The sequence below is a fragment of the Ceratotherium simum genome, chromosome 16 (genome assembly GCF_057802395.1).
Source record: "Ceratotherium simum simum isolate JZ-2026a chromosome 16, ASM5780239v1, whole genome shotgun sequence".
In the NCBI taxonomy this organism is placed as follows: Eukaryota; Metazoa; Chordata; class Mammalia; order Perissodactyla; family Rhinocerotidae; genus Ceratotherium; species Ceratotherium simum.
The window spans coordinates 3,128,135-3,153,650 of record NC_141915.1 but is presented as its reverse complement, the minus strand read 5'-3'; the positions used below and the strand labels follow the sequence as shown (position 1 = coordinate 3,153,650).

The following is a 25,516-nucleotide window of genomic DNA, read 5'->3' as shown; positions in this document are numbered from 1 at the left end:
TCCTCCCTGACTTGAGTAATTTATAACAGCATGTTGTGGTTAATTTCTAATTTTATTGTGTTGGGGTTATTGAGTATATGGTCTGTGTGATTGTTGTTTTTTGGAATTTTTTGAGACTTTTCTTTGTGGTCTGATATGTATGAATGGAATATTTCCCGAAGTAGAAATCATACAGATATTTCTACTTAATATAGTACTGTAAGCTCATTCCCTAAATATAGCAAAGAAATGTAAAAAGAACAAATTTTAAATATATAACCAGACTCAAAGACACTGAACGTGTCTCCATGGACTAGAGGTGGGGCAGAAACAGAGTGGGGCACTGGGTGGCTGGACACCAGGTCTGCAATCAGGCAGGGAAGGCTGGGAGTTTGACTCTGTGAGTATTAGGAACAAAAACTGCCTCACAAGAGATGGGGCAATAGAGCCTGAGGTGGGGTTCCTAACTCCTGAAAGGATAAGAAAAGCTGCTGCCAATCCCTGCCTAGGGTTACTTACAGTTTACCTGAAGTGGCCCGTTTAGGGACATGTGAGGGAACTGAGCTAAGACAACCTCTGGTTTGGTGACCAGATCTGCAATACCTTTAATATGCCAAAGGGCAGGGGCCCTGGCTAGCCCATCTAATGCCTGTTCTGGCCTGGGGGTCCCAGAGGGCTGGTGGAGGGAACTGTAACACTGCTGGGCAGGGAGAGAACAGGCTTTCTGAAATAAGTCTGCAAATAGAAACTCCAAACTTAACAATCAAAAGAGAAACACCCCACAGGTAGGGTGACCATAACTCCTGCTTTCTCAGAGATAATCCCACTTCACAGTGTGAGTCTCTGCTTCATGTTAATATCACCCTCTTTCACTCTCATAGTATCCTGTTTGGATGATCAATGATATGGTCACCTAACATAGGTGAAATTAAAATCATAGAACAGTCTGGAAAAAGGATTGAAAATGGATCCGGCTTAGACTTGGTGAAATAAAGGTGGAATTTCCCACTCTTCTCTCAGAAATTACCCAAGAGTAACAAGGAATATGAGACATAAACATAAGTATCATCTTTAATAAAGCTAGGAGACAGGTGAAATTCCAAACCACAAAACAGGTGGAGGGCTGACAGAAGCACTTGAAATCAAACAGGAGAAGCTGGATCTCTCAGGAAGAGCCTGCCAAGTTTACTACCAAGGTGAGGGCAGACCTTAATGTGCAAACTCTTTCTAGGAACGGGGGGAATAGGGTGCTTATGCACCCTAGAAGTAGACTGAAATTATATATTAGAACAGGTATTGAAAGATTTAATTTAGGAAAAATGATCAGATGAAAAGAAGAGTTGAATTCATGGAACCAATCCATTGTGTCTCAGGAAATATTGGCCCAGGATGATAATTCAAAAACGTGTAACTGGGGGCCGGCCCCGTGGCTTAGCGGTTAAGTGCGCGCGCTCCGATACTGGCGGCCCGGGTTAGGATCCCAGGCATGCACCAAAGCACCGCTTCTCCGGCCATGCTGAGGCCACGTCCCACATACAGCAACTAGAGGGATGTGCAGCTATGACATACAACTATCTACTGGGGCTTTGGGGGGAAAAAATAAACAAATAAAATTATTTAAAAAAATGTGTAACTGGGAAGTTTATGAATTTCATAGCCACAGAAATAATTCTTGGGGCGGCAAAGCAATTAAGTCACTTATAAGGAAAAAGAAATCAGGCAGGTTTTGGACTTCACTACAGCAACATTCAATCCTAGAAGACAATCAAGCAATACCTACACATTCCTCTAGAAATAAAGTACTATCCTAGAATTTTATATTCAAATTGTTTTTCAGGATAAAGGCAACAAATATTTTTGAACATGAAAAACTCAGAGAACATTATTTCCATAAACTCTTCTTGAAGAAACTACCTAAGGGAGATCTTCACAAGATGAGATTGCAAGATGTGATCTACTACAAAATGGGTGGGGGGAACACTTGGGTGAAATAACTAGTAGGGATTCTGAATCTGTTTAACCGTGGGACTAGGACGAAAACAAATGTGCGGAGTAAGGTTACAGAGCAGAATGTACGATTTTACACACCCAGTCATGTGGAAGCGATCTGATCGACAAAAACTGGGACGAGACAGGAAACAAAAAGAAGGGATGTTTAAGCACACTGATTTCTTCGTCTTTTATAGCCAAGGGTCAAAATATCTCATTGAAAGCTGATAAAACATCAAGTAATATGTATAACATATAAACATCAAGAGGTATGTATAAAAATATTCAATAGAAAAAAAAGCAAACACTAAAGAAAGATAAAATTGTTTGACACTGGGTGCAGAGAAGGAGGAGAAGTAAAGAAAAAAGAGGAAAAGTACTACGTTGTTATTTTTCAAAACAGGGAGTCAACAGAAAGGGTACGAAGAAATAGAGGGCTGAAAGTATTATACAAATTATGGATGTAAAGGCAACCGCTTGAATAAGAATACAAACCTTCCAAATGACCGAGAGAAACACGCCTAAAACACAGCAAAGCAAACACAAAGCACATAATACAAGAGTAAAAAAGAACTAAAAAGGCTATGAAAACATAGCATGAAATAATGTAACTGTCACATGAGTAGAGCTAAACTCATCTATTCCAAGAAAAAAGACTTGCAGCTTGAATCACAAAGCAAAACCTGGTGCTCTATTCACGGGATTTACCTAAAACAAAGGCTCAGAAAAGATGACAATAAAAGGGCAAAGGTGTATTGGGCCAAGGCAAACAGCTTAGCAGGCTTGTCACAGTACCAGACGGGGCAAATTCAGTGCAAAGATCAGAAACATTAAATGAGACACGGAAGGTCATTTTATAATGAAAAGGGACAATTTACAGGAATATAAGAGGGATATATATATATTTTTTTTGGTGAGGAATATCAGCCCTGAGCTAACATCCATGCCAATCCTCCTCTTTTTGCTGAGGAAGACTGGCCCTGGGCTAACATCCGTGCCCATCTTCCTCTACTTTATATGGGACGCCGCCTCAGCATGGCCTGACAAGCCGGGATCCGAACCCCGGCTGCCAGCAGCAGAGCACGCGCACTTAACTGCTATGCCACGGAGCCGGCACCTAAGAGGGATATTTGTGCACAGATAATATAGCATCGTCATTTATAAAGCAGGACTCCAGAGAAATAAAAACACAATAGTCGTAACACATTTTAATTTACTTCTCTCAGATTACATCAGGTCAAAATACATCTAAGGACACGGAGGACCTACATAACATAATCGATAAGTTTTATCTCATTGACACATATCAAAATCTGTAGGCTAAACACAGAGAATATGGGGTCCCCTCAAGTGCCTACAAAACAGTCACAAAAATTGACCCTGTTTTAGGCCACAAAGAAAAACTCAAATATTTCAAAAATACAGAGTAGTACAGACAACATTGATCTCTGAACTCTGATCACAATGAGATAAAACTAAACATTAATAACAAATCATAAACAAAAGACCCTAACATCTGGAAGTTTTAAAACTCTCACACTCTCTCTTCAAATTTAAAAACTCTACATCAAAGACAAGTCAGAACCAAAATTTTAGAATAACTACAAAATAACAATAATGGGCATACTATCCAACAGAAATTATGGGCTATATCTAAAGTAGTACATATTTATATCTAAAGGCCAAGTCTTAACCTTAAATACTCACATTTACAAAAAGAATTGAAAAATTAAACATCCAACTCAAAAAGTTAGAAAAAGAGCAACAAAAATACCCCTAAAGAATGCAGAAAAAAGGAATTAATAAAGGTAAAAGCAGAAATTAATGAATTAGAAATCAGAAATTAACAAACATGTTAGAACTAAAAAACAAATCTAACAGCTGGTTCTTTGAAAAGAAAGATACAATTTAAAATGGTAACATAATCAAGAAAGCAAAAAATATACAAAATAAGAAATTGGAGGAAATTAAAAGGTTCACAAAAGACTGCTTTACTCAACTTGACACAAATCCACTTGAAAACCTGGATGAACTAGATAATTTGTTTTAAGGAAAATATAATTTATCAAATTAACTCTAAAAGAGTTTTAAAAATCTAAATGGCAAAATTACCACAGAAGAAATAAAGAAGGTTATCAGAGTTACTCTCCCCAAAGAAAGCATCACGCCCAGACATTTTCAACTGGACAACGTTCAGACCTCAAAGAACAGAAAATTTTAATGCTACTTTAATTGTTCCAGAGTAAAAGCAAAGAATAAAAGCTTCCAATTTTTTAATGATGTGAGCATAACATTGATTCTGAAAACCAAATAACATTAGACATTCAAAAAGAATATTATAGCTCACTCTCACGTCTGAATATCAATGTAAAAATCCTAAATAAATAAAGTGTTAGCAAACAGAATCAAGCCACATATTAAAAAAAGAAAACATGACATCTAAGCTTGTTCCAGGAATCAATTAGATTTTTTGTTAGGCATTTATTACAACTAAGACTCACTATTTCGGTGTTAGGAAATCTGCTCTCGCAGGGCTGCTGAGGCTCCAGTGCCCGGGGTGGATGTCTCCTCGACCCCCACCCCATGGAGTGAGGCACATTCTCTGGTCTTAAGGCTCAGTCCTCATTTTTCATTCCTGTTTTCATCGGTCAACTTCCAAAATATAAAACACTACCCCACCCACATGTCCCCCCATGCTCTGTATTTCTCGCTCCTGATCCAGCTCTCCATGGCTCCCCTCCCCGCACCCCTTCTCCCTTCTCCCTCACCCCTCTGCAATCCACCTCCCAAGCCCTTCCCATCCTGACCTGGAATCCTCTGGAACTTCTGCCCCACAACCTGCAAACTCCCCTCCATCCTCAGGCACTCGGAATGGTTCTGCTTCTCCACTTCTGCCTTGACTGAAATACAGACCTCCCTGAGAAGACCTGAGCCCCCTGTTCCCTAAAGGGCCAGACCACACCTCCCTACACTCTTGTCCAAAGTCCTGCTTCTTTAAGGTTTCCATGATTTAACTTGACCACCCTCTCCCCTTCCTGATATCTCTCTCCTTTCTTATTCAAGGAAGATGTCACTCACAGTGATGCAACAAGTGTCCTGCCATGTGTATGGATGGTTTCCACATCGTGTGCGTGACCTTGGCCTCTCCGCTCCCTCCACTCCTCTACCCGGGGCTGCCCTGGGCACTGCACAATCGGCGTAAGGGTACTGGGTGGCCTGCCTCCACTCCACATTAGCCATCCATCCACACATCCCGACTTGGTCATCAGCCACCATCCCTATTTTCTTACCAGAAGCTCCTCTCCAGCTTAGCTTTTCAATTGCTCCAATAAGATAAATAAATCTCTGACTCTCATCAAAACTCCCAGTCTGTTGAACCCACTACTTCCTCCCAACCATTCAGCTCTCTCCCTCCTTTACTTCTCTTCTTACTCAGCTTAGATCCCACCATTCAGCATTTGATACACACACATGCACACACACACACACACCACCTGTCTGTCCTCACAGGCAACTTCCTCACTTCCTTTCTAGAGAAAACTCTGACTTTTCTCTACGAAACCAAACCTTTGCCCCTCTCCTTTCTTTCTTCCTTCGGAAGAACAAGAGGGGTTGTTGGTGTGTAGGCCAGGGTTTCTCAACTTCAGCACTATTGACATTTTGGGCTGGATCATTCTTTGTTGTGTGGGCTGTCGTGTGCATTGCAGGATGTTTAGCAGCATCCCTGGCCTCTACCCACTGGATGCCAGTAGCACCCCCAGTTGTGACAATCAAAAGGGTCTCCAGACATTGCCAAACTCTCCTGGGTGGGGGTAGGAGGCAAATCGCCCGTGATTGAGAACCACTAGTCTAAGCTCATCTGTCTACTTGTGCCTGAGACCCCAGCTCCCCCCATCACACATATACAGTCTTTTCAGGAATGATATAGTATGAAGTATCTTTTTCTCTCCTGTGTAGTCAGCAGCTCCCTCTCAACTGGATTCTTTTCATAAAAATTTAAACATCTTTTAAAAAGCCCCCTTCAACAACACTTCCACCCCCGGTCGCCAGTACCTCTCCTTTCTCTTTCCACCACATCTTGCAAGAGTTGGTATTTTCCTTGCCTCCACTTCTCCTCCTCATTGGATCCTCACTCTTTCAAACATGACTCAAAGTCCTGTCATTCTGCCCCTGCAGCTTTCACTAAGGTCTTAAGTGACTTCCACGTCGATAAAGGCAGCGGACATTTTTCAGCCCGTGGACATAAAGCACATGGAGGAGAACCAGACTGAGGGAAGTAAAGACGCTGAGTTTGGTCTTGACCCTGTTGAATTTCAGGTGTCGCAGAGGCATTCTAGAGGAGATGTTGGGTGGACATTGGGACCATGAGGGTTGGAGTGAGAGGGGAGGTCTGGGCTGGGACATAATCTGTCTGGGTCTCTGGCAGTGTACCTAGGGACACACGGGTATGTGTGTAACTAATGCCGCAGGTGTGATGAGGTCTCTTGGCAAGGAGAAGAGGGGCTGTAGAGCAGCTGTTCTCAAACTTGAAGGTACAGTACTTCAGAATCATTTGAAGGGCTTGCAAAATGCAGATTTCTGGGCCCCACACCCAGAGTTTTTAATACAGTGAAAACTGAATAGCCTTGCAAGGATGGAGAATTTTTATCAAGTTCCCAGACGATGCTGAACCTGCTGGTCTGGGTACCGCACCTCGAGAACCACTGATCTCGAGTGAGGACAAGGAGCCCATGGCCCGACTGGGGCGCTCTAACATTTATTAGCCGGAAGCGGAGGTGAGCCCTTGAGGGAGACAGGGGCAGCAGGGACAAGAAAAGACCACCAGCAGCCGGCAGATGGAGAGCCGCGGAGGGGAGAAGACGCAGAGGCCCCCGGACTACATCTCCCAAGGAGCCCCGCGCCGGCTCGCGCCCGCCCCCTGGAGACGGCTCGGGGAGGCGCCGGCCGGTTCCCGGGGACCTTTCGCCCAGCATCCGTGAGCGCGGGGAGCCGCGGCTGCTGCGGGCTGCGGCGGCGCCGCGGGGACCGAGCGGAGCCGGTGAGTAGGAGCCGCGCGGGCCGCCCCTCCTCTGCGCCTTTTCAGTCGCGTCGTCTTCCCGGGTTCCGGGGTCCGGGGGTCCGGGCGCGGGGGTGCAGGACTGCCCCTCTGAGAGGGAGGACGCGCTGCCGTCGTCGCCGCGGTGGCCCCGGTCCCCCTCCGCCCAGAGCGTCCCGTCCCCGGCCCGGACAGAGGTCCTGCCCACCCAGCCGGGAGCGGCGGGACGGGTGCCGCAGGTGGCAGCGGCAGGTGGCCGCCCCCTCCCTGCCGGGCTCCGGGATTGGCGCAGGACAGAGAGCCAGGTGACTCCCGACGACTGCGGCCCTGGGAGGCGCCCCTAGCCCTCGCCGCGCTGGGACAGGTGCGTGGGCGCGCCGGACCCAGGGTCCCCGGCCCCTGGGTGCCTCCCGCGCCCTCCCTGGTGCTGTCCTTGGGGTGCTGTGTGGTGTCGGAGACCGAGCAGCCCGTGGCCATCCTCGGCGTCCACAGAGCCCGGTCCCCCTCTTGCCCTGGGGTGACCCGGGAGGGGCGCGGGCTGGGCGTCTCCCGGGTCGGCTGGCGGTGCCACAGCGCAGTGCACCTGGTGAGCCCTGGGGACCGTTTGGGTGCTTAGGGGTGGCTGGGGATGAAGAGCCCGTCAGGAGTGCAACAGGAACAACCTCCTTTCCAAATATTTTTAAAATAAAATTAGTTTTATGTGCTTATCTTTTTTTCAAGGAAGTTCGACCCTGAATACGTTATTTTTATTTTGTGGAAGCTCCATTTGCCCTCACGTAAGTTTATATAATAAGCACTATACGGTTTGAAAAAAATATTACTGTGAAGGTGCTCTTCCTTGCCCTCTATCGGAAGAATGATGTTGGACTGGTTGACATGCTTATCCATCAGGAACTGCGGTAGCTGGAGGCAGGAGATAAAGTGTTTTTGAGTGGAGGCACATCTCAGCCGTTAAGAACAAATTTTGGTTTTAGAAGATTTTTGTCATCCAGTTTCAAACAAGATGTTATTTCAACGTTTAAGATGCGGGAGGAGGGTGGGAGCAAAAGCTTGCCAGTCCTAATACCTTACTCTACAGAAAATAGCTTTGCATAACTAACACGCAAAGCAAGCAAATTTAATTTGGTATTGGAGCCTCCATACCAAACTCTATGAGTTTTAATAGTTTTAATAATTTTTCAGTTGACTTGTTTGGCTGTTCTAGGTAGACAGTTTTATCTACTGTTAAGAAACAGCAGATATCTCTTTCTAATGTTCGTACTTCTTATTTCTTGGTCTTTCATTGACCACCCTCTACAGTGTTGACTATTAAGCTTAAATAGGACATTTTTGTCTTGGCTTTAGGAGCATGCTCCCAGAGTATCTTTCACTAAGTATATTCTTTATCATATTAGGTTAGTTTCCATTTTGTTGATTTTTTCCCCCCCAAATGCTTTTGTATAGCATGCATTGATATGACTGTGTAGTTTTCTTCTTAAAATTGTTAATATAAGTGATTATACTGCTAGGTTTTCTCTTTCTAAAATCCTGGGATAATTTAAAATACACTTTTGGGTTGTGTGATAGATTTAATTTGCTAACAGTTTATTTAGGGTTTTGGTATCTATATTTATAAGTGAGATTGGTATATACTTTTCTCTCTCCCCTCATTTTTATCTGAGTTAATACTTAAGGTTATGTTGTCCTCATTGATTAAGCTGGGAAACTTTCCCTCATTTTCTGTGCTCTAGAGCAGAAGAATGATCTGTTCCTTGAAGTTTGGCAGAATCTGACTGCAGACTGCCTGAGCTGCTCGTGGTGTGTTTTTTAAGAAGTTGGTATCAGTATTTAACTACCTTTTCAATTTTTTCCGTGATCATTGATTTTTCTCAGGTTTTCTTTTTCTTCAGAGTCAATCTAATACTTTATATTTTCCTAGAAAATCATTAAGATTGTTGAAATTTAATATATGTTAGCATAATGTCTATAGTATTCTGTTGTAAGAAAATAAACTCTTCCCTATCTGTGGTGTGTTCTCTTTCTTGTTCATGCTTTTGCTTGTGCTGTTTCTCTTTTTTAATTGGTCAGACTTGCTTAATATTTGCTTATTTTATTAGTCATTTCAAAGAACCAGCTTTTGGATTTATTGATTAATGCTATCAATTTTTATTTTTCAATGCCATTAATTTCTGTTTTTCTTTTTAATAATTTTATTTATTTATTTTTTCCCCCCAAAACCCCAGTAGATAGTTGTATGTCATAGCTGCACATCCTTCTAGTTGCTGTATGTGGGACACGGCCTCAGCATGGCCGGACAAGCGGTGTGTCGGTGCGCGCCTGGGATTGAACCTTGGCCGCCAGCAGCGGAGCGCGTGCACTTAACTGCTAAGCCACGGGGCCAGCCCAAATTTCTGTTTTTTATCTTTCTACTTAATTTGAGTTTATTTTATTCAAGTTCTAGCCTCTTGAATTGAAAGCTTAGATCATTTATGTAATCAGTCTTCCTCCTGAACAAGGCACAGACTTGAATTATCCCATTCCAGTCTCCTCCTGTTTGGCCTTAGCTCTATTTTTATTTAATCTTTCAAATTAGACATTATTGCTGCTGTTATTATTATTATTTTCTAGGTCAATATTTATTATATTTAACTACCTGTTTACCATTTTCTTCATCCTTCTTGGTCACAAATATTTTCTTTGGATCATTTTCCTTCTCCCTGAAGTACATTCTTTACAAGTTCCTTCAGTGATGATACACTTTCTGTTTTTATACTATCTGAAAATGCCTTTATTTTGCTGGCATTCTTGAATTTTGGCTTCACCAGGTTTCTTTATTCCATTGATTTCAAAGTTATTTTTATATTTTTTCTAGCATTTTTTAAAAGATATTATGTAGCTGGAAGGTTTTGAGATCTCTGTTCTGCCATATTGCTGAAAGAAAGATGAAGATTAAAAACAGAAATTAATTTGTAGTCTAATGAACTGTCAGTTTTAGTGACTTTTCCCTGTACAAAGTTATATATTTATCTCAAATTTATTAATTATAATTTATGTTCTCTGTATCCTTAACTTATTTTTTCTCTGTTTGACCTGTTGATTCTGAGAGTTATGTTAAAGACTTCCACTATGATTCCTAGTGGGTTTCTTTTGTTCTATTTCTATTAGTTTTTGCAGTATATATATTTATGGGCCACCCATAAGCAATGTAAACAATATATGTTTATGTTGTATTTTTGAAACTGATGCTTAAAGCTTCACAATTCTTTTGTCTTCTTGGTGAATTGTACCTTTTGGGAATAAAATATTCATCTTATTTAATTATTTTTGCTTTTAATTCTGTTTTGTCTGATATTAGTATTGCTACATCTGCTTTATTTTTGTTAGCGTTTATCTGGCATATCTTTTTCCATTCATTTCTTTGCTGTGTTTTGTTTTAGTTGTGACTCTTGTGATTAGCTTATAGCTAGATTTTGTTTTATTACTTAATGTTTGTCTTTTTAAAAAAATTGTGGTAAAATACACAACACATAAAATTTACCATCTTAATCATTTCTAATTGTACAGTTTGCTAGTGTTAAGTATATTCACATTGTTGTGCAACTAATCTCCAGAAATTTTTCATCTTGCAAAATTGAATCTATGCCCCTTAAACAACCCGTTCCCCCCTCCCCCCAGCTTCTGGTAACTACCGCTCTACTTTCTGTCTCTATGAAATTGTCTGTTCTAGGTACTTCATATAGTATTTGTCTTTTTGTGACTGGCTTATTTTACTTAGCGTAATGTCCTTAAGGTCATTCCATGTTGTAGCATGTGTCAGAATTTTCTTGTTTTGTTTTTTTTTTTAATTTTACTTATTTATTTTTTTTGGTGAGAAAGATTAGCCCTGAGCTAACATCCACTGCCAATCCTCCTCTTTTTTCAGAGGAAGATTGGTCCTGAGCTAACAGCTGTGCCCATCTCCCTCTATTTTATATGTGGGACGCCTGCCACAGCCTTACTTGATAAGCGGTGCATAGGTCTGTGCCCAGGATCCGAACCTGTGAACCCTGGGCTGTCGAAGCAGAGCGTGCAAACTTAACCATTATGCCACGGGGCTCGCCCCAGAATTTTCTTGGTTTTTTGAGGCTGAATGATATTCCATAGTATGTATTTACCACATTTTGCTAATCATTTCATCTCTTGGTTGATTCCATATTTTACCTATTGTGAATAATGCTGCTTTGAACATGGATATACAAACATCTCTTTGAGACCTTGCTTTCAATGCTTTTGGGTGTTTACCCAGAAGTGGAATTTCTAGATTGTATGGTAATTCTATTTTTAATTTTTGGAGGAACTGCCATATTGTTTTCCACAGCTGTACCATTTTGCATTCCTAAAACAGTGCACAAGTTTCCAATTTCTCCTTATACTCTCCAACACTTGTTATTTTCTGGGTTTTTTTGTTTTTGTTTTTGTTTTTTCTGATAGTAGCCATCATAATTGGTATGAAATCTTTGTCTTTCAATAGGAGGCTTTAACCCATTTATACTTATTTTGATTACTGATATTTTGGGGCTTATTCCTGTCATCTTATTTTATATTTTCTATTTTTTATGCTGATTTCCTGCCAGCCTTCTTTCCTACCTTTTGTTAGATCGACTGAGTTTTTCTTGTTCCATTTTATCCCTCTCAAGACATGGAAGTTACAGGTATTATTCCTACTCTGCTTGTGGTAGGTACCCTTAAATTTGGGGACAACCTTTTATTGAGGTGTGACATAAATGTTTAAAGGTACAAACATCTTAAGTGTATAGCTTGATGAATTTTGACCAACTGAATGCATGTATAAGCAGCACTCAGAACAAGAAACAACCTTTCCAACACTCCAGAATTTGTCCTTCCATAGCTCATTACCAAGGGTAACCACTATCATTTCTAAGACAATAGATTAGTTTTGCCCATTTTTGTACTTTATAGCAATAGAATCATGCAGTATATACTCTTTTATGTTTAGCTGCTTTCCATCAACATTACGTTTGTGAGATCTGTACATATTCTAGAGTGTAGTTGTGGTTTGTCCGTTCTCATTACTGTATATATTCCATTGTTGGTATAACCACAATGTAGATATCCATTCTATCTTGATTGGCATTTGGGTTGCTTGCAGTTTTGAGCTATCATGAATAGTGCTGCTATGAACATGCTGGTATGTGTCTTTTGTTGAATGTATGTATGTGTTTCTGTTGAGTATATTTCTAGGAGTGAAATTGCTTGGTCATAGGCTGTGCATGTGCTCAGTTTTAGTAGATACTGCCAAACAGTTTTCAACAGTGGTTGTACCAACTTAGGTACTCTAGAAGCATATGTGGTTGCTGCACATCCTTGCCAACGCTTGGTAGTTTCTGTCTTTTCCATTTTAGTCATTCTGGTGGATATCACATTGTGGTTTTAATTTGGATTTCCCCTATGATAAATGAAATTGACCTCCTTTGATACCTTTAAGTTTTCACGTGTGTCTAAACATTTTTTTCTCTTGATGTTTAAAGATAATCTGTATATATGAACTCTTCATGAGTAAAGCAAGAAAGAACCTTAACATAATTTTAATTCTGCCTCATATTAAGATCTGCTGAGATTTTGGGTTTTTGTACATTGGGCATAAACAATGATAAGTTTTACTGATTATTTGCTCATTAGTTATAAGTTTTACCAATTGTTTGCTCATAGTTGGTTGTTTCATCTCTTGTTTTTCTCCTTGTTGGATTCATTATTTGTTTTGCTTAAATGAGTCCTTAAGTGTTTTTTTTTTCAGAGATTCTGTGGGTGGTAAACTTTCTGAACCCTTCCATGTTTAAAAATATATTTTTTATTTCACTTTTCAACGTGAATACTCTTGACTGGGTATAGGATTCTAGGTTAAAAACTTCTGAATTTTGAAGATAATTTTCCACTATCTGCTGGCATGTAGTGTGGTTGATGAGAAATCTATGCAGTCTGATTCCCATTTCTTTGTAGTTAACCTGTCTATTTCTCTGAAGCTTTACAATTTTTTTCCTTAGTGTTTTAAAATTTCCCCATTATTTGTCTAGGGATGAATCTTTTTTGTTCTTCTTGCTCAGTGCTTGGTGGTCCCTTTCATTCTAAAGATTAATATATTTCTTTGGCACTGGGGAAGTTTCTGAGTATTTCCTTGCCTCAATTCTTTTTATTTCCTGCTTCTGGAATTGCTATTAAATGAGTATTAAAAATTCTCAATTTATCTTTCATGTTTCTTGACTTTTCTCTCAAATGTTCTGTCTGTTTATCTTTATGGGCTGCATTCTGGGAGATTCCTTGGCTTGATTTTCCAGTTCACTAATCTAGTGTTTAGCTTTGTCCAGTCAACTCTTTAGTCCCTCTGTTGAGTGTTCTTAAATGTTTATCATATATTTAATTTTCAAGGTCTTTACTTTTTTAAATTTAATTTTTGGCATAGATAAGATATTCAGTGTTCAAAAATCATACTATATTAAAAAGACATAAGTGAAAGGTCTGTCCACCACCCCATCCCCCTATCTACGTAGGTCTCCCTCACCCCACAAGTACGTAACCACTGTTATTCGTTTCTTATATATCCCTCCAGAGTCTCTTTATGCAAATATAAGCAAATATGAATTAGATTCTTCATTCCTCCTTTTCTTTTTTTCACAAATAGTAGCATTATTCCATACACTGACCTTTACCCTGCTTTTTAATTTCACTGTGTGTTGCAGAGATCTTCATCTATTAGTTAGCTGCTTGCTTTTCATAGGTAGAGCGTTCCCTCAAATATTTCCAAGGATATCTAATAGTTTCTTCTATGTGCTCTACTAACTCTCTTTCCTTAGATGTATGTTCTCCTGTTGATTTGGTATCCCGTTTCATGACATTGACTAAAAACTCGATGATCCTTCCTTTGTGTGCTCATCTTTGAGTTGGAGAATTCGTGCTTTCCTGCCTGTCCTATTTGCCATAGGCTGCCTCTGGTGGTTGTTGAAGAGTTGTGACATGCTGCTGAGTAGAGTGGATATTCCAGGTGAGGGGGTATTTGTTGTGGGCTGCTCAGTGTATGTGGGGAAGGGTCCAACGGCCCTGGCCATCTGACTGCTGTTCCCCAGTTCATCACTTTGTCACATTCCATCCTTGCCCCTCTTTCTCTCTGCTGATTTGGAGCCTGAAACCCATTACCATTTCCAACTGCATAACAGCCTCCTCCCAAGCTTGTATTGGCTGTGGTTTGCTCAGGCAATCTGATTCGAAGTATTCTCTACCTCTCAGAAATTTCTTAGATGTTTTAATTGGCTTGTGGCACTGTTTCTTGTTTTCCAGGTCTCTTATTGATTTAGTGTTTTGAAAATAATATTTCTGCCATTCCAAAGAATTTTAAGACACTCAGGAGGCAGAAGTATATGTTTAGTCCATTATCTTGGTCCAGTCTCCAATATTATCTTTTATCTTGAATTTATTTCTGTATGAGGGGTGCCCAAGACCACCCCCAGATTCTATAATTCACTAGGAGGTCTTACAGGACTCAGCATGTCGCCATACTCATGGCTGTGATGTATTACAGTGACAGGATACAAAGCAAAATCAGTAAAAGGAAAAGGAGCAGGGAGCAAAGTCTGGAGAAAACAAGGGGCAAGCTTCCAAGAGTCCTCTCCCAGTGGGGTCACACAGGACGTGCTGATTCCCCCCACAACGAGTTGTGACAACACACTCAAGTGAGGGAAGCTCACTAGAGACTCAGCGCCTAGGGTTTTTACTAGAGCTGGTCATGTGGGTGCCCTCTGCCTAGCACGTGCCAAAACTCCAGCTTCCCTGAAGGAAAGCAGGTGTTCAGCATAGACCACAGTGTTTGTATAAACAATTTGTACAAACAAACCATAGGCACAGTGAGCCTCTCTTATCAGTTCTGCAAATGTTAGGAACCCTTCCAGAATCTAAGTTCCCCAGATGCCAGCCAAGGGCTGACCAAGGGCAAGCAGGCCTTTTTAAGAATAGCACTCTCAGGCCTGCTATGTTAACTCTTTTCTACAAAATTTCCCTCCTATTTTCCACAGAAAAAGATGGATACCATACCTGGAAATGACTTCTCTCAGCCATATTGTCAAGTGTTTTTTGCCCTCTCTGAGGAGAGAGCAGCATTTTTGAGTATTAAGATGCAAATGATGGGTAAAGAACTGTTTCCTGACTTTGGAAGAAGCCAAAGTATGGCACGTGCCAAGTAGCCTTGAAGGGATGTCAGTGGCGGAGCATGGGGAACCACTCAAACGTTTTACATTACTGTTTCTCTAATTGGTCTTTGGTCACTTCAAGATGATAGGTGGCTCATCATCAAACACAGCAGTCTGAAGCTTAGTATACTCCTTTTCCACAGACAGAATCCATCACCCTGTCCGTGACAGTCTCTGTTTCCCAGACTCTGGCCATAGGTCTGCTCATGGGGAGTTTCATCCCTTCTCTTCCGTGGCTGTATTAGATGGTTTTTGTTGCTTCTCTTTGTGACTGTCTGCATTTAATCTCCCACAAGACTGAGAATTCCCCGAGGACTGAACAGCAATAGTTATATACCCTCTGCCTCCCTAGCAGGGTGACATGCTTGTAGTTGGTGCCTGTTAATGCTTGTTGAAAGATCAGCTACAGGAATTGGGAAGCAGTCTCCTCTTCATTCTGTCCCCTGCTTAACACATAGCTGATTTTTGTTCTGTGCTGAGAATGGTGATATAAAAGCATCAAGCTGACATTAACTGCTTGGGTTGCCTATCTGTTTTCCCAAGCAGCAGATGGTATAATTAAATATTTTAGTTTGAAAGGCTTTTTGAGGTCACTGAACCTGCATATGGGCTTAGATTGTCAAACCATCTTTTCTAACTCTACGGCTGTATCTAGTTGTAGACCTGTTTCCTTCCTCCTCCCATGTTTTTAGACCTCAGGTGTGGGGAATTGAATTAATCATCTTCTCATTCCTAGCCCTTTATCATCATTGGTCTGTGCAAGCCCCTCTCTTGTTTACTTGTTCATGCATTCCTTGGTTCATCTATTCAGTCATTCATTCCTTTTTCTTCTGTGTACCCCACTCTCATTCTCTTCCCCCCATAGCCAACTATTCTAATGTGTTTAATACCTATGCTTTTGTTTTATGAGTACTTAAAAATATATATTGTTTTGTATGCATGTATTTTTAATTTACATTAGTGTGTCATGTTATAGCTCTTACTCTGTTTCTTAGTCACTCACCACCATGTTTTTATGACTCATTCCTGTTGCTATGTGACTATCTGCTCTGTGTATCCTCCACATTTGTCTCTCTCTTTCCTGGTGATGACACCCACATTGATTCCTATGCCCAGACGCTACAAACAAAGCTGAATTAAACTCTTGTACATGTCCCCTATGGACTGTGTGAGAATCTCTTTGAGATTTAGACCCAGGAGCAAGATTGCCTGGTCATAGAGGGTGCCTGTGCTTAATAGAACCAAGTAACTGCAAGATGGCTCTTCAGAGGGGCTGCAACATCCTGCATTCTCCCAGCAGTGCACAGGCTTCCAGAGACCCTTATCTCTGCAAACACAGCATTTTCCAGCTTTCTAATTTTTAGCAGTCTCACTCTTTTTATTTACATTTTCTGATTAATACCAAATTTGAGAATATCTTTATATATCCTTGTTATCTTTTTGAGTTTTCTTTAACGTAAATTACCTGTTCATGCTTTCCCCATTTTTTAATCGGGATTTCTGACTAGAATATTTTAGTCATTAGCCACTTGTTGATTTTTGGACAATGTGAATAATTTCTCCTGGTGTTATGTGTCTGTTAACTTTGCTGTTGGTATCTTTGCTGAAGAGAAATCCTTAATTCTATAATCAAAACAACCAGTCTGCCCCCAGATCACAAGATAAATACCTGTGTTTTTCTATGAAATTAGTTTTACCTTTTGATATGTTGATTGATAACATTTTAAAGATTTTATTTATTCAGTTTTTTCCCCCCAAAGCCCCAGTAGATAGTTGTATGTCATAGGTTCACATCCTTCTAGTTGCTGTACGTGGGACTCGGCCTCACGTTGGACGGAGAAGTGGTGCCTTGGGGCGCTCCCGGGATCCGAACCCGGGCCGCCAGCATCAGAGCGCGCACACTTAACCGCCAAGCCACGGAGCCGGCCCGATAACATTTTAATAATCAAGACATTTCACACAAAAATCCAGCTTCCTAGCGTCCGTTGAGTAAGTAGTATTTCGGTGTCGGCTGGAGTAACTTGGTGATGGGTTCTTCCTTCGGCTAGGACACAGGCTCCCCACCACCCGGCTGGCCTCATTCATTCCCTTGACCTCCTCCTGGTCTGTGCAGTCTTTTGAGTTTATGACCAGCCCCTGCTGTATGTGAAGCAATCCCTTGAAAATAAACAGGCTTGGTGATAGTGTTCATGAAGATGTTCAGCTTGATTATGGGACGAAGTGGACTTGGAGTTGACAGCACGGCCGTGGTTGCTGTATGGCATGATGTCGAACGAGTGTCAATATAGTAATAGAAAACAGACTGAATGTGCTTACCCTCTTTCAGCAGTAGTAACTCATTCTTTTCAACCTTCTCTGGATTGTTTCTTGTTTTGATGCAGAAAAAAGTAGTGAAGTCTGCATATGAGTGGAAGCTCTAACCTAGGATCTAAAAGTTTTTTCTATAAAGAGCCAGATAGTAAATATTTTAGGCTTTTTGGGGTCGTATGGTCTCTCTCACAACTCAGCTCTGCCCTTCTAGCTCAAAAACAGCTATAGACAATATGTTAATGAATGTGGTCCATTTATTTGATCCACGTTTGGCCCACAGACCATAGTTTGCCAAGTTAATTTTTTCTTTCTTCTCTTGTTTCTAAGGTGCAAGGTTATAACATTCACCTAATAACTACATAGCAAGTACCTACTATGTGCCAGTGCTGAGATTATAGTGATGGGTAAGACACAAATTCAGTCTTTAAGCTTGATGTCTGGGTGGGGAGATAGATGAGTAAGGGTAACAGGCCAGGACAGGGTGAGCACAGAATTGGGCATCAGGGTTTAGAGTGGGGCATATCAGGTGAGACTTTATATAAGGAGGTATCTAAAATGAAGGAGGAAGAGGAATTAGGTGGGACAAGGGGCAAGGGCCTTTTTGTAAAAATCCAAGATGTGCGAGTTTTACTCCAGATAGCTGGAAAGTAGCCATGAGGGTTTTGTGGAGCCATGGAAGAGGGGAGTTGGAATAGAGGTAGTAGGGGTGGTAAGCAGCCAAAAAGTAGGTGGCAGGAATGACAAAAATGAGATGGAATAACAAATCCACACGTAGAATCACGAATGCTTAGGGCCGGCCCCGTGGCTTAGCGGTTAAGTGCGTGCGCTCCGATGCAGGCGGCCCGGGTTCGGATCCCGGGCGCGCACAGACGCACTGCTTCTCCGGCCGTGCTGAGGCCTTGTCCCACATACAGCAACTAGAAGAATGTGCAGCTATGACATACAACTATCTGCTGGGGCTTTAGGGGAAAAATAAATAAATAAAAAAAAAATTAAAAAAAAAAAAGAATCACGAATGCTTAAATCATCAAAGGTTGATGGTGACAACTCCCATGCTATTAAAATGTGTCAGAAAATAAGAAAACAGAAAGCTTCCCAAGTAATTTAATGAAGTTAAAATAACCCTGATAGAGAACAGTAGAAGCCCACAAAAGTAAACTATAGACCAAGTTTACGTATGGATATGTGCAAATATCCTAAATAAAATAGCAAAATGAATTCAGCAGTAGTAACAGAGTAATAAACTTTGACCAAGTAGGTTTTATTCTGGGAATTCAAGAGTGCTTTGATATTAGGACATATGTTAGTTTAATACATTATGTAAATAATAAAAGGGGAAAGCCATGTAATCACCTTGAGAGATACTGAAAAAGCGCTCAATAGATTTAACTTTGAATCTTGTTATCCCTTGAAAAGCTTTCGTGTGCCCTGCCTTCCACTTGTGCAGTGTCCCCTGCCCGGCTAACTTTCTCACCTTCTCATTTCTCTGGCAAATCCTTGCTCATTATTTCTTTAACTTTTCGTTCATCATGTCCTTTGTGAATCCTTTCTTGTGTACTCTATGTGGAATAAGTTATTCTCTTCTCTCTAGTCCAGTAACACTCTCTTCATATCTCTAATCTTGCATTTCAGTTGTAAGTTTCTCTCACTACTTAGTTGATTTCCCTCTATAGGAGCCAGGTACTGTGTTAGGCACTGGAGGTACAAAGATAAATTAGACAGGGCACAGGTTATTTGCCTGTTCACCCGCAGACTCATTCCCTACCCTTCTCTTGCTCGTCTCTATATTGGAGGGAGCCAATTCCTGCCAACTGTGTTTTGTGGGCTCTCTCTGGCTAAGGGTGGCTAGTGGGAGGCACTAGTGGGAGACTGGAAGGTAAGCGGAAGGGAGAATCCAGGGGCCTTCTCCCGTGTTTTCTGTTTTGGACAGTTCATCAGGAGTGGTTCCAGCCCCAGCTGAGTGACACTGGCCTCTGGTCGCTGGTGATACTATCTCCTTCCTCTGTCCATTCCTTAAGCAGGCGGGAGGTGTCCCACTGTTGCTAACCTCTGGGTTCCCTCACCATCCCATTTGGCTTTTTAGCCCTTCCCCAAACCTTGTAACTAGTTCCCATATTAAATTCCTTCTACTGAAAAACCTCTCTTGAATTCGTTTCCCTCACTGGACCCTGCCTGGTATAGATAAGAACCCTACTTCTGTGTGCCCACCATCTTGTAGGACAAAGAAACATTAAAACAACTGTAATTTTTGTCTGTTCGATGCTGCTTCCTCTCTTCTTCTGGAAGTAGACCTCACTTTGGACTCAGGGATTGGCCATGACCCAGATTGAGACCGTCACAGAACTTCACTCTCTCTGTTCACAAAGGTTTTTCCAAGGGTAATCATGTCATCAGAACCAGGCTAATCACTTTCCTTCGGATTGTTCAAAATAGAGCCAGTAGAACGAGAGGCCCCCTTTGTTCCCTGGAGTTATAAGGGTGTTCTAGCTCCACGGGAGCTGGGTGTTTGTTTTGTGTAATGTATGTCTCCAGTGCATAGTGAGTGCCCAATAAATATGATTTCATAAAATCTAAGATGCCATCAATTTTAAAACAATTATTTTGTGTTCCACTAAAATAAAAAAAAATACTGTCAAACTATGACACAATGCTTTTTATTATGTGTACTTTTTAGACTTATTAAAAGATCTTTTAGACTTATTTAGACATCAGTTTATATCATATACCATTCTTGTACCTATATAAAAAGGAAAATATAAGTGAAATAAATTAGTTAAGGTATTTCTAAAACTTCCCCACATTTGGAGTTTCCCTTTTTTGTTTGTTTGTGTTTTTTTTTTTGGAGTTTCCCTTTTGAATCACTTTTTGACTCCAAGTCCTTTATGTCTGTGATTTTTTACAGATAACGTCCCCCCTGCCATCAAAAACATTTGTAAAGTCCTGGTTGTAAAAGCTTTCCTCCATTGTCTCCAGGATTTTCTTTTGAGCTTGTGACATCCATTCTGCAAATTTGATGCTGGCACTTCCTTGATCTTAATTGAAGGCACTAATAGAAGGTGTTGATAAAACAACCAGGACTCACATTCCTTCTTTGGTTGTCCTTACTTGGTTTGTAGGCTGAAATATTACAGGATTGCAGCTACCTTTGAGACCACTTGGAATGAAAACTATGTCTCTGTGCTCTTTGGTGAGGTTATTCTGTAACTAACCGAGTTTGCACACGTGCTGACATTGACCCACCACTAGCAGCTGTAAGAGGCAGGCTGATTTCGGGGATATTCAGATGTGTGTCTTAGCATTGATGGACTGTGGTATTTGTGCAGTTAATTACTCTAATGAACCTGATGCTGCATGAACCCATAGCTCCCGCTGAGAGAAGGAAGGCAATACGCAGAAAGACGTGGAGAGTGGGTGTTCCCAGATCCAGTTCTTCCTTAGGCCACATCCACCTCTGTGCTTTCCATGGTTTGTTTATGAAAGCTGGTGATCCTTCCCTTCTTTTTTTGTAAAGCTAGTTCAGATTAGTTTAATGTCCCTTGCAACCTAGAGAATCATGACTAATACAGAAGCTTATAAAATGATTATAAACTATGTGGTGTGTGTAGAAATTAAACATATATACAACTCTCAGAAGTAGCATCAAGGAGAGAGAGACTGACCCTTTCAGAGGGTTCCCCACAGGAGGAGGTGTTTAAGCTTTGGCTCCCCTTGGCATTCCCAGGCAAGGCGAGACCTTCCTCTTAGATGCTTCCCAAGGACCTTGTACACACTCATGCTTCAAGTTATTTGTTTCCACTCTGTCTTTCTCTCCGTTTTCTGTTTCGTAAGGCAAGAATCACAGACCCAATAAATAATTGTTGAACAAATGAGTGAATGAGTTTTTATAAATGAAGAGAAATTGCTTATCGACAGAAGTGGGAATGGCAGTCCAGGAAGAGAAACTAGAAAGTGCAAAGGCAGACAGGCATGGAAAAGCAAGATGTGTTCTGGAAATTAGAAGTAGTTGGAAATGCTGGAAGGTGAAGTTCAAAGCTGAGATGGTAGGAGATGAGGCTGGAGGGATGGGCAAGGGCTAGAGGACAGGGGCTTATGTGTCGTGTTAAGATGCTTGGACCTTATTCTTTAGGCAATGGGAACCATTGAAATATTAAAAGAAATTTTATTGTGGTAAAATGTGTATAACATAAAATTTACCTTCTTAACCGTTTACAGTGTATAATTCAGTGGCGTTAAGTACGTTCACATTGTTGTGCCACCATTGCCACCATCCATCTCCAGAACTATTCCAGCTTCCCAATCTGAACTCTGTATCCGTTCAGCAACTCCCCATTCTCCTCCCTGCAGCCTCACAACCACCCTTCAACTTTCTGTCTCTATAAATTTGACTATTTCAGGTACCTCATATGAACCACTGAAGTATTTTTAACATGCAGTATAAATGGATCTGCATTTTAGAATATTTATATTGGCAACTTTTTAGAGAATGGATAAGAGGAGAAAGAGGCTGAGTGTAGGGAAGCCGGTTAGGAATGTAGATGATGCAAGGCCAAGGCTTTGGCAGTGGGGATGACAAGAAAGGAAAGGATATACCACTCAGGGTATAGCATCCTCAGGGCCCTGGGTGTGGGAGTGAAAGAGAGGGAAGAGCTGGTTGTGACACCATTCTTCTCTGGCTTGGCTGATAACCAGGTGTGTTAGGGAATCCAAGAAGAGCTCCAGGTTTGGATGGGTAGCAGAAGCGTGGTAGGTATCCTGCCCATGTACCCATCCACTTACTACTTCTGTGTAAGTAGTAAGTAGCTGGCCTGACTTCCAACTGTTAGCACCTGCATTTCTTTCTTTGCCTGAGGACTTTCTGGTGCCCACAGGTGCCTACTTTGTAACTCAGAACAGCAGAGTGGAAGTGTCAGGAAATTAACACCCTCCCAACTCCCCAGAAGCTCTCAACCAAGGTTAATGGAGTCAGTGTACAACTACCCCTAGCTCCTTGTTCCTCCAGTGGGATGATGCTGACGCTCGTATTTTATGTGCTGATTCCCAGAGTTCCCCAGTGGGATTATTGAGCTTCAGGTACCCACAGTGGTAGCTTGCTTGATGAAGCACACTTAATTGGCTGCCTTTCATTTCCTGTCTCACCTTCTCACTCCCTTGCCCATTTTCTCACACCTCCCAAATAAACAATTGGCTCTCAAATCTTTGCCTTAAGGGGGTGGATTTGGGGAAACCCAAACTAAGACAGGGTCTGGAGAAAATGATCCATTTTACATGTGGCATCTACGTGGATGTGTCTGTTACACAGTTGGAAATCTACGTGTCTCATTTAAGGGAGATATGGATTTGGGAATACAAATCTGTTCTTGGAAGTTAAAACCACGGAGTGGGTGAGATTGCCTGGGAAGAGGTAGGATGGAGAAGAGAACTGAGGCTGGACTCTTGGGGAACCCTGACCTTTAAAGTAGGAACAAGAAGAAGAAGATTCTGAAGAACTAGAATGGATCAGCCAGAATGGAAAGAAATCAGTAGAAGGGAGAGGAAAGAATTAAAGTGGAGTGGAGGGTGGGGAAGGTAGGAGCAGGATTGGCCTTGAACCAGGAGCTCTGTCCTTCTCTCAAAGCAGAGGGCAAGGAGCGAGGATGGTAAACAAAGGTTTATTTGTTTTGCTTTGCCTTAGTGGAGGATGCATTGTTAGCTACTCTCAGGAGTAACTACAGGCACAATTTGTGACGTGGGTGGTTTCCATTTGGTGACCTTCAAATTTTTTTCTTTTCTCTTCAAATTCTCAAAGTCCCCCGACACTTTCATAAGAGAAGCAACATTCCCTGCCTGAAGACCAGCAACTGCAGTGTTCTGTGTCCCAGAGGGGAGGCCAAATCCATGCTCACGTCGAACACCTAGATGGGCTGTTTCCCATTCTCTCCAGTGCCCGCCCTGTGATGAACAAGTATCCCTCACTGCACTTGCATGTCCCCTCAACTTAAACACAACAACAACAAAATACCAGCTTTATTGAGATATAATTCACATACTATACAATTCACCTATGGAAAGAGCACAATTCATTGGTTTTTAGTATATTCACAGATATGTAAAACCATCACCCACCACAGTTAACTTAAAAACATTTTTTTAATTTTTATTTATTTTTTTTAATTTTTTGTTTATTGCAGTAACATAAAAACATTTTTTTATCACCTCTGAAAGAAACCCTGTATCCTTTAGCAGTCACCTCTCTATCTTCCTGTTATGGACTGTAGCGTGTTCTCCCTAGAAATTCATATTGAAGTCCTAGCTCCCTAAATTCATGTTGAGGGCTTCACCTCAGAATATGACCATGTTTGGAGATAGGGTCCTTACAGAGGTGATTAAGTTAAAATGAGGTCATTAGAGAGGGCCCTAATCCAGTACGACTGGTGTCCTTATCAGAGGAGGAAATCTGGACACAGACACACACAGATGTGAAGACACAGGGAGAATATTGCCATCTACAAGCCAAGGAGAGGGACATGGAAGAGATCCTTCTCTCACGGCCCTCAGAAGGAACCAGCCCTGCCAACACCTTGATCTCGGACTTCTGGCCCTCAGAACTGTGAGGAAATAAATTTCTGTTGTTTAAGCCACCCAGTTCGTGAAACTTTGTTATGGCAGCCCAGCAAACTAATATACTCTCAGTCCCCTCACTGACCATCCCTAAGCAACCACTAATCTACTTTCTGTCCCTATAGATTTCCCTGTTCTGGATGTGTCATAGGTGTGGAATCATACAATATATGGTCTTTTGTGACTAAATTCTCTCACTTTACATAATGTTTTCAAAGTTCCTTCATGTTGTAGCATGTAACAGTACATCATTCCTTTTTATGGACAAATAATATTCTAGTTTATGGATCTATCACATGTTATTTATCCATTCATCAGTTATGTGCATTTAGGTTGTTACTACCTTTGCTGTTATGAATAATGCTGCTGTACATACCCATGTGCAAGTTTTGATGTGGACATGTTTTCATTTCTCTTGGATATATACCCAGGAGTGGAACTGCTGAATCATATGGTAACTCAATTTTAATCATTTGTTTCTAAAGGGCTGCACATTTACATTCCTACCTGCAGTTAATGAGGGTTCTGATTTTTCCACATCCTTGCTAATACTCGTTATTATCTGGTTTTTTTATTCTAGCCATTCTGGTGGGTGTGAAATGGACTCTCATTGTGGTTTTGATTTATATTTCTGTGATGACTAGTGTTGTTGAGCATCTTTTCATGTCTTTATTGGCCATTTATATATATGTATCTTTTTAGGGAAAGATATATTAAGTCTTTTGCCCATTTTTAAATTGAGTTGTTTGTTGTTTTGTGGTAGGAGTTGTTTATATAATCTGGATATTAAACCCATATGAGATACATGTTTTGCAAGTAGCTTCTCCCATTCTGTAGGTTGTCTTTTCACTCTCTTGATGGTGTGCTTTTAAGCAGAAAAGTTTTTAATTTTGATGTAGTCCAATTTATCTATTTTTATTTTTGTTGTGCTTTTGGTTAGAATTTTTTACCAAATCTAAGCTGTTTAGAATTTACGCCTATATATTCTCTTATAAGAGTTTTATAGTTTGAGCTTTTACATTTTAATCTTTGATCCATTTTGAATTAATTTTTGTAGAAGGTGTGAGGTAGCTGTCCAGCTTTATCTTTTGCGTGTATCTCCCCGGCTGTCCCAGCACCATTTGTTGAAAAGACTGTTCTATGCTTTCCTTGTTGAATGGTTTTGGCACCCATTTTGAAAATCAATTCACCATTGATGTTTGGGTTTATTTCTGGGCTCTCAATTCTGTTCCGTTGATCTATATGTTTATCCTTGTGCCAGTACCACACTGTCTTGATTAATATTGTTGTGTAGTAAGTTTTGAAATCGGGAAGTGGGAGTCCTTGCTCTTGTTTTTCAAGATTGTTTTGGCAGTTCTGGGCGCTTGCAATTCCGTCTGAATTAGAATCAGCT

At 41.1% G+C, this 25,516-nt stretch overlaps 1 protein-coding gene across 5 annotated transcripts in view; it reads left to right on the top strand.

Annotated features, from left to right (window-relative positions):
- Nucleotides 1-6,987: 6,987 nt before the first annotated feature.
- SPECC1 (sperm antigen with calponin homology and coiled-coil domains 1) overlaps nucleotides 6,988-25,516 on the top strand; it is a 268,607-nt gene continuing 250,078 nt past the window's right edge. For 2 of the 5 annotated variants that reach the window (XM_087440380.1, XM_014789480.2), the window contains exon 1: nucleotides 7,758-7,779. The gene's annotated coding sequence lies outside the window, so the exon portion shown is untranslated. Of the gene's footprint in view, nucleotides 7,007-7,749; nucleotides 7,780-25,516 lie in introns of those variants that run through there. The other 3 variants (XM_087440379.1, XM_087440382.1, XM_087440383.1) reach the window with 3 other exon arrangements.